At 33.1% G+C, this 10,295-nt stretch overlaps 2 pseudogenes; both read right to left on the bottom strand.

Annotated features, from left to right (window-relative positions):
* Positions 1-311: 311 nt before the first annotated feature.
* Positions 312-2,848, bottom strand: LOC118648209 (annotated as a pseudogene).
* Positions 2,849-7,146: 4,298 nt separating this feature from the next.
* Positions 7,147-8,749, bottom strand: LOC118648208 (annotated as a pseudogene).
* Positions 8,750-10,295: the final 1,546 nt, after the last annotated feature.

Below are 10,295 nucleotides of genomic sequence, written 5' to 3'. Positions count from 1 at the left end.
CGTTGTATCTCGGCGCGTAATTTTCATTTATGTTTATTTATTACTAATAAATTAGTAAATGAATATATAAATAAATTGTTATGATTTATCTCGATTTTTATAGGTATAAATTGGTATTAGAGGATGTAATAATTGAAAAACTATCTCCAATTCGCAAGGATATATTAAGATTAACTAGAGAACTCGCGTATTTGGACGAGATTTTGAAAAAGGGTGCTAACAAAAGCTCGTAACAAACTGTTGGACAAAAATTGAAAAAAGTTTTACGTAACAATAATATGCAGAATGTGAAAAACGTAATATTGCAGAAATTATGTAGAACAATCATTTATTAATAAATTATTTGTAAAAATATATTAATTTTTTATCTACAATTATACATACATTGATATACTTAATTCGGTTTATTATCTCATGTCAATGACTAATTTGCCTCTTAAATGATCTTGCTTTAATCTGTCATATGCCTGTGGCAAATATTGGAAAGCATACACCTGCTGAACAACAGGCATGATCTGCAAATGACAGAATATAAGATATAAAATTTTTAATAGAATAAACGCGCGTCAGAAATTCTCCGAACACACCTCTCCATTTTCCATGAGCTTCTGGAGAACATTAATCTCTGTCTGGGAAGGCATAAAAAATCCCCATTTAACACAGCTTTTGTTTTCCACATTTGGAATATTAAATTTTAGAAGATCCCCAAGGTTCCTCGCCATACCCATAATCAGCCCATTATGATCGACATTTTTTTAAAAAAGGCGAGTTTAATGGTATATAAGTATCGTGCGGATATCCCTTCATTCTGATATGCTCTGGTCCTTGATTTGCACAATCTAAGATCATGTCGTACCTACATAAAAATAAGACAGTTGTATATATATTGCATTTATTTCAATACAATGTATTTTAGTTTACAAAGTTACTTACGGTCCTTCTGAAATAATTTCTGCGTCGGCACTATCTTGGTTGACAACATCAGCACCTAAATTCTGCAGCATCTCGATAGCGTCACTACTGCAAGTGCTAATTACCTTAAATTTAATACTAATTATTTATATGCTTCATGTGTCACAGATCTTAATGTAATATATGCAATAAAATATTGACATGCATGTTCCAAGCTTTCAACAATTGTATAGCCAATGTACCAACACCTCCCAAGCCTGCCATAACTAAAATGCGTTTATTCAGTTTTGTAACTATTGCTGTTTTATAACATACCACCTGTTATCCATAGTGTGAACCATGTGGTCAGTCCAGCATACAGAATACTTGCAGCCTCGATATAAGACAATTTGCAGGGACGTGGATTAACCTTGCGAGAAAAACAAGTATTGCTTAATATAATTGCAAGTTATTTGGCTTGCTAAATATTTAATATATACATAAATGAAATGTGTCTTACTAAGTTACTGTCAACGACAACGTAATTCGCGTGACAGTCCTGGTGAGTGTAAAATCGGAGCGTAAGTCGAATATAAAGGAAGAGTAATAAAAGCGTTAGTACACTTTCTACGAAGCGTAAATTGAAACAATGAAATGTAAAAGAAGTGTTAATGCTTCTTTTACATTTCATTGTTTCAATTTACGCTTCGTAGAAGGTTTGTTAACGCTTCTATTACTTTCCCTTTACATTCAACTTACGCTCTTACTCTCCCTTTACATTCAATTTACGCTCCGACTTTACATTTTCATCAGGGAGCCTTGCTGTTTGATCGGAATCACTCCCCAAACTTTCTCGCCAAGCTTGAGTCTGTCCCCTACAGCTAATCCTTTTGATACAACTACTCCTGCAAAGTCTCTACCTAGTGTCAATGGCAAATCCATTTCTTCGAATGTTCCAAAAGCCAAATTCTTAGTTTTCCGTATGGTATTTAAAAGAGTGTTACCGTAACCATCTGTAACAAAATATATACTTTTTAATCATAATTCTTAAACTATACAGAATTATATGAGTCTTTTACTATAAAGTAGCAATTAAAAATTAATAAAAAATCTTATTAAAATACTATATTGTAGCACATAGAGTCATCGCAACGTCAATAGGATTCACACTAGTGGCAGAGAATTTTCATCAAGACGTCAGCAGGATTCATGATCACTGGCATTCTGACGTTGGAGAGTTTTAAGCCCTCCAGACAGTTATATGAATGTATCTGCCAAGCTTGCATCTTGTTATCTAGATTTTCGTTTAAATCGGCCGACAACTTTGATAGGGAACGAAAATGTATCGTTCGAAAAGTGCATCTCAATCTCAGAATCACCTTTTGTAGCATCTCTCTTGTTAATATGACGCTGAACTAATTTTCTTTTGCGAGTGTCTACCGAGTGAATATTTATATGCCTTTAAGATGCTTTTCAGATTTTTTTGTTAGAGAAAAGGACATGCTTGCTTTATTGCGACCAGATACCCTTAAAATTGCTTAAAATGTTACAGAAATCGGAGGTTATAGGAATACATAAATACAGCAGTTTTTCTAGGTTAGAATTCGTGCTCACTTTTGAACTCTTGACTGCGATGCAAATTCTTATGCATTTTCAAAATTGTATAGATGATAAAAATATAGAATTGTATAGATTAGAAAAAATCATTATGACAATGGAAGGGAAAATTGCGTGTCATTGTTTATATCATCAGAGAAAATCCCAAGATCGATTGTCGTTCTCTCGGCCCTTTGAGAGACCGGCAGTACATACATCCATTTCTGAAATTAATAATACTACGTAGCATAAAATCGATAGTTCGAATCTGTGTTAAGAACTGCTGCTTTTCATGCACGCGAAATTAAATGTGCAAGAAACGGCTTTTCACTATCATATAATTTCATTTACGATTACAGAGCGAACGAGGCCACTCAATTAATCAGCAATCGAAATCAGTATCAATGTTGCATTAAAAACAACTATGTTAGCATGAAAAAACTGATTGTAAATTCATTGTCTTTGTGACAAAATAAATTGGAAAACTTACGGAAGATTTGAAAAAAATTGAAAGGCTCGTTGGCCATTTCAGCAACTCAAGGACTTATGGGCAGTCATAATAAATTTTAAAAAAATCAAAAATTTTTTTAAAGTTTAATCTAAACGTATAACATATTAGAAATATTCCTTGAAAGTTTCAAATCGATCCGATTAATATTCGCGAAAATATTAACCTTTATGTGATATGAAAAGCTTGTCCATGAACAGAGGATTTTATTTTCAATGACTATATCTAATTTTCACGAGTAAAAAATAGCCGATTTTTTAAGTAAAAAATCGTATAACTTTGACTTTAAATTGTCGTTATTTCGTGAAAATTCCATGTTTGTTTAAATCCTTTGTTTAACGTACGTCAACAGAAAGTAAGGTACTGACAAAATCTGTTTGGTTTTTTGATTTCAATGAAAAAATTATTACGTATTTTACAGATGTTACTCTTTTATACGTAAAAGTTTTTAAATAAATAAGTTCATTTAGGTAAAAAAAATTTACAAAAATTTCTTTTTTTCGCTCTCCTGACTGCTCATAAACCCTTATATATATTTACATATATATATTAACTGCGAAACGTTGCTGAAATACGTATTCAAGATCAGAGCACAAATTGGACGTTAATAACGCATTTCATAGGCTATCTGATTCTGTGTTGACCTGTAATCTGTGCATTCGACATATTGTTTTAATTTTTGGAGTATTCATCGCTTGCCTGAAAGTAAAGTTTTTTTTCGATGTCATACAATTAAGATATCTCGAGCTTTTTTATGTTTCGACGATGTCGCAGCTAAAATTTGCTTGGAAACCGCGTCGAAATCTTAAATTGTTTACAACTCGTCTTTGACGAGTGTTTTCATCATGTCAATGGAGACAGCGATAGATTTACGGCAAGGATTTCTAGGAAATCGCATTCGGCAGCGTTTAATTTCGAGTGTCGAGCCTGTCCGAATTATTTTCCGTAAAGAGAAGTTTTTGCCTTGGCAATGGTGCTGGAACGCATCGCGAGGTACTTTTTTATTTTCCTGGAAATGCTGATATTCGAACTGACCAATCAGCTACTTACCTCTCCCCAATTTGTCCCCCCTCCACTGTAGCGAATGACTCATCAGTCCCATCGCGGATACGCGGGAGTGAGGTTGCGTTACGTTTACGCTCCGCGATCGCGGGCTTTTTTTGTCCGTTGGAAGTGAATATCGCGAACAACCGGTGGTCGCCTTAGTAATTTACTAATTAGTATGTTTGTTAGTCCGTGCAAAGTATGAAAAACAGAGCAACGTCGCGTGTGAAATGCGTAGAAAATATTTCGTAGTGCGAGGTGCGTCGCGCGCCACACGTCGTGTCTCGGCTCGCAGTGTCCGTTGGTTATTCAAAAGTGGTTTCTTTCCCTCTTGGTATCGTTGATATGTTAATTAAGAGTTCAAAAAACGGGGCTTTCGAGGTTTGCTCGCGTTTACGTGGCGGTTACGGTCAGTCTCTTTTTCTCGAAAAGTGCGTCCATACTAAGGTGACCTTCGCGAGCCGTTTGCCCTTCCTATTACTTCCGAGATTTCGCTAGATACCTCAGTCCCGTTGGAACAATGTCTGAAATCATATTACTTATTTCGTGATCGTTGCATTAATCTGTTCATCTATTGAATATCGCGAATACAACGGTGATTAAGTTGGTGTGTTTCTCAGTCCGCGCGAGGTATGGAAAAAAAGCGACGTTGTGTGTGAAGTACGCGGAAAATGTTCATTAGTGTGAAGTGAATCGTATGCAGTCCGCACGTCGCGTTTCAGTTTTTGTCCGTTGCTCGTCCGAAGATGGTTCGTTCGTCCGTTCTTCTTCGTTCCGTCGGTATATCAATCGAGATCTCAAAAGCGATGCTGAAGCCGGACTTGTGTCTTATCGCTAGTTTTTATTCTCTCGAGAAATACATTCGCATCGAGGTGGCCAGCGTGTCGTTCCCCCTTCGCGTTGCTCTCAAACTTCCGACGTGTGCACCTCGCTCCCGTGGAGTCTGCGAAAACGGAATATTTATCGGAGTACCAAGTGATTTCGTGCCTTTTTCACCTTCATTTTATAAGTGGAATATCGGGAGTGAATCGAATTGAACGTCGAACGACCGCGCGTTTTCCGGTGTGCGCGATCGTCTTGGCGACGATGGAAGGAGACAAATCCGGAAGCAGAGAGCCACGGAAGGAGATAAATCCGGAAGCAGAGAGCGACGTTATCGGCTGGTGAAGTGAGTTTGTTCTGCCTGTTTATTTATTGTTTATTTTGGAGTATTTGGGACTCTTGAGCTAATAGTTGCTTCGCAATTATAGAATAGTAAAAATGTGATTTTATTTATTTATTTATTTTTTAAAGCCTCTGTATTTATAAAATGTAGATATCGAGCTACATAGTTCATAAATCCCAAACACTCTCTTTTTCTAAATTCATTAATAATATTGTTTAAATTAATACTTCAAATTGATTTTCTAATAATTCTACTACTACACTTTCACGTATGTCGATAATTCCATCGGTAACAATAAAATCACATGGTCATTAACCGATCGTGCAGATAAAAATCTTTTTCACATTAAAAAATTTGTTTTAATGTAAAAAAAGGCATTATTAGATTTCCAAATAAAAATAAATAAACAGTAACGTTCAGCTCAATTTTATTATTATGAATTATTGTTGTTATAATACATATATAACTCAAAACAAATAAACGTGGACATAGCATAGAAGAGACCCAAAAAGTCATACATATTATCAACGGGATTCATAGATATTGCCTACATAGTTCAATGTGCACATTTGATAATTATACCTTAATATTCTTACAGTACTAATATGTAAAAAAGAATAGCTTAATGATATAATCATAAATATGTATCTCGTATACGATCAATTTTTTATCTATTTAAAGTAACTTAAAAATGTAAAAATTCATAAACATACACTTTTAAATTTTTAGAACATATATATGTACTTTGAAAAAAAAAAACGTATAATTATATTTATAATAATTTATAATAATTTAACTATCAAAGATTGTATCATATAATGATTGTATCATAAGGATTAATAGATATTTTAAATATTAACGCAAGATATATTTATAAAAAAAGATTTAAATCCACAATAATATTACTAACTCGGTACGATCTAGTTTTTTGATCTCCCATTTCGAGGATTTGGAGCTGAAAGATGGCCTCCTGCGAATCATACATCCGGAAACAGAATTTCGCTGCCTCATGGTGTTCTCTGTAAAGCACAAAATGAAAAAAAGTGTAGGCAATATAAAAAAACAAAAAATAAATACAGGTAATCTTTATACGCATCATTGTGTTAGTAGTGTGGAATGTAAAAGAATAACCACATTGAAAAATCCCATAGAAATACAAGATTTATAAAAGTGAAAATTCAAAGCTAAAAACTAGACAATTTAACTTTGTCATATCTTGTGTACTACCCATTGGCCGAGATATGGCTACACTGGCTCTCTTTGTAGCCTTAAAAAAAGGGAGTTGACGGAGGAAAAAAACAAAACGATTAATCAACAGAACAAAGTTAAAAAATGAATAAAAGTGCAACTTATGAGAGATGCATATTATGCTTATTATGCAAGATGTCTTATTAAGTTACCGTTAACAACATAATTCGCCTGACATTCCTGCTCTTAGATCAAAATCACTCCTCAAATTTTCTCGCTTAGCTTGTCTGTTTCCTACACCCATTTTTTAATATAACTACTCCAGCAAAGTCTCAACTTAATGTCAACGACAAATTCAATTCAAATATTTCAAAGATCAAATTCCTTGTTTTCCATTTAATAATTAGAAAAGTGTTGTTATATATACTTATAATTTTCTCGCTTAGCTTGTCTGTTTCCTACACCCATTTTTTAATATAACTACTCCAGCAAAGTCTCTACCTAATGTCAACGACAAATTCAATTCAAATATTTCAAAGATCAAATTCTTGTTTTCCATTTAATAATTAAAAAAGTGTTGTTATAACCATCTGTAATAAAATATGTACCTAATTATTATAAAATTTGTAAACCATACAGAAATATGAGTATAAAATATCAAAATAATAAGTTGCAAATATTTTTAAAATTTAAACTTTATATTAGTTTAATTAAAATAACATTTTTTACTTGCAAATGGTAATTATATATTAAGTTTTTTTTACTTGTTCATTGACTGGTATAGTGATCCAATCCTATCTATGAAAAATGACAAGGAGAATAAAATTCGTACGTCTATACTGTGTATACAAAATTCACAGCCATATTTGTAGGATCAAACTGTAAGGGCCTATCTTTTTTTCTGTGTCTGTCCCAAAGAAGTTTTAATTTTGACTCCTCCACAGCTTCAATGTTATGAATTTTAGTTCTGAAAATTAATTGCGCTTTTAAGGAAAATATTGATTATAAAACTTATGTTTTAAAAACTGTACAACTACAAATAAAGTTGAATCATCATTTGATGTTACTTTAACTTTAATTAATTATTTCCATATACTTGCATGCATTTATTATTATATATTTAACATTTTAAAAATATTAATTGTATAATTGCAATATAAATGTACTCACTCTATGCCAAGATCGACTTCTGGAATACCAAATAGCATTTGATTCAAAAGCATTTCCTCGTTACAACTGGTTAAGCTCTGCCTCAAATGTTCTGGTACCGTGTGCAACGCTGCTTCCTCTGGCGAGCAATATGATTCCTTATCATTATTGATACTATTTGCTGCATTGTTATTATTTTAACTCTTGTGCTTCGACAATTATTTTTTTATATACTTGACCCTGTAAATAGGAATAGTTACATAAGTATACAAGACATACAAATGCATGATTAATAATTCCAGTAAACTACATTCTCTTATTACTGATTATCGACAAAAACGTAAGAGGGAAAGGAGTAAACGTTGCCGTACGTACATTTCTTCATCCTCATCGCGTTTATTATTCTTTGCGTTAAATTGCATTCCAATGCCAGTGTCATATGCGTCATTTGGCTTGTTTTGTATTTTCCAGCACAGCCATACCATTCCTCCGATTTTCATTTAAAGGGATCTGACTAAATTAACATAAATCTTGGTTACCTTTCCTATCTATAGTATATTTCACTTTCATTACGTATATATAAGTGTCTTACTGTCAACACATTGGATACAACTTTTTCTCTGAATGCCAAACCAATAATATCGACACCAGCCAGTCTCTCGCGCAGTTTCTGAATGATCTTTGTCTCCTCGACTTTCTCCCTGAAATAAGTTTCCTCTTAATCTAAGTTCTACGCTACACAATTAATTAAAAACAGAATAATGTGCAATCCTAACTTGGAGATTTTCTCTCCCTCGCTGTCATTGTCACCCGAGAATCTTCGCGTTTCCTTAAAGGTTTCATCTTCTTCTTTTTAAAGATATTATGCGTTTCGTCGTCTCCGTACCCCATTCTTTCTTAATTAATTAAACCTGCTATATCCCGTTATCTGCTCTCAAGTAAAATCAAAACAGACCAGGGGGGTTTTTAGAGGTTAGTTTACGTCCTTAGACGAAATATTACTCGCTCTCGAGATTCAATTTTAAATTATTTTTCCTGTTTTCTTAACACACAAACTTGTATATCACGTACAATTTCTTCCAATTATCTTTCTAAGCTCTGTAATGCTCTCAGCACCATTTATGTTACAGCGATACAACTGGGTATGGGTGTCCATATCTATTCTTTCAACGTCATACCTATGGCACTGCTATACCAGGTGGTCGAAATCTTCTGACTCGGTTCCACATTTACATTTACTTGAATCCAGTATATAATCTTTTCTTGCTAGCGAGGCATTTAAATTATAATGATTAGCTCGTAATCTATTAATTAATGTGATAAAGTATCTTTCAGTGTTCAGCGAATTAAACCATGGCTTTTTACTATTTTTGTTATAGTAATTATTATAATAGAAAACTCCTTTATATCTAAATTCATTCTTGATTTTTTCTTGAGTAAGAGATTCTTCTTTATAAAATCTTCGTAGATCATTTATCAGTATCTCTGTTTCTAATGAGGTTCTTCCGCACCTTGTTTCGCCAGCATGTCCGCGAGTTCATTACCAGTTAGCCCTCGATGCGACAGGATCCAGACAAATATCATCTTTTTTTAATTATTAGTTAATTCTTTAAATCTAGAGTGTAGTCTTTTAATTTCTAATATATATTTATTCTGATATACATCTAATCTATTGTTCTTAAGAGCTTGTAAGACCGATTTACAATCTGAAAAAATTATTACATTATCTCTATCTATACATTTATTCATAGCTAATTCTATAGCAGTCTTAATGGCAAATGCTTTCGCAGAAAATATAGAACACTGCTTCGATAAACTTATACAGTAGTCTATATCATGCTCTTCAAAAATCAAACCGGCACCCCATAGAAGTGCATTGTTCACTACTCGATCCATCCGCATATACGATTAAGGAGTTTTCGGATAATTCATATTTATGTTGAACTTCTTTAATTAAATTAATATCTTGACAGTTATAACTCTTAATATCATTAATGTTACATGGAATCTTATTAGGTTTTAATATCTTAATTGTTTCACCAATCTCCTCGTCGTAATCTATTTTATCGGTAATTTGTTTATATGACATGTTCCATAGTTCAAACGTATCTAGTGGTAAACCTACTTTCTTTCTATTTACTATAATATAATCTCATGCCTTTCCAATTACACCTCTGCAAGTTGTCAGATTTTTATAGCTTGCATATAACTCTCTCTCCCTCAGCAAACACAAACTATTCCTAATCGTGTTTTCTCCGTATTTAAAGATTTTAATACAAAAATTTTTTGCTAGCATAAGAGAGTGCTCTGTCTCTAATATACATAATTTTCGACTCTGCCATAATGACATTGTTAGAAGTGTTATTGCGATATTCCAACGCTGTTCTGATTCCAAGAAATTGTCCTCTTTCTAGTTTTAGTTGTAAATTTTGATTATTAGGGGCATAAACAAAAGAACCATAATCCATGATAGATTGTACTAAACTTTTATATAACATAAGTGAGGACTTCTATACCTCTCAATACACCGCCAAGATATCGCAATAAAGAATTAGCTTTATTTACCTTACCTCTAATTTCTGTTATATGTTTACTGAAAGAGAGATGATTATCAAACCACACACCTAAAAACTTTGCCGAACGTAACCCTAATACCCTTAATCTTAATATATTGTTTTCTATCAAATCCGGTCTTCGAAAACTCTACTAAATTAATTTTTTTGGCTCTAGTGATAAGCCTAACACTTCAAGATT

Source organism: Monomorium pharaonis, unplaced genomic scaffold (genome assembly GCF_013373865.1).
Source record: "Monomorium pharaonis isolate MP-MQ-018 unplaced genomic scaffold, ASM1337386v2 scaffold_287, whole genome shotgun sequence".
Taxonomy (NCBI): Eukaryota; Metazoa; Arthropoda; class Insecta; order Hymenoptera; family Formicidae; genus Monomorium; species Monomorium pharaonis.
Note: the sequence above shows the minus strand (reverse complement) of the source record. Positions and strands in the feature narration are given on the sequence as shown.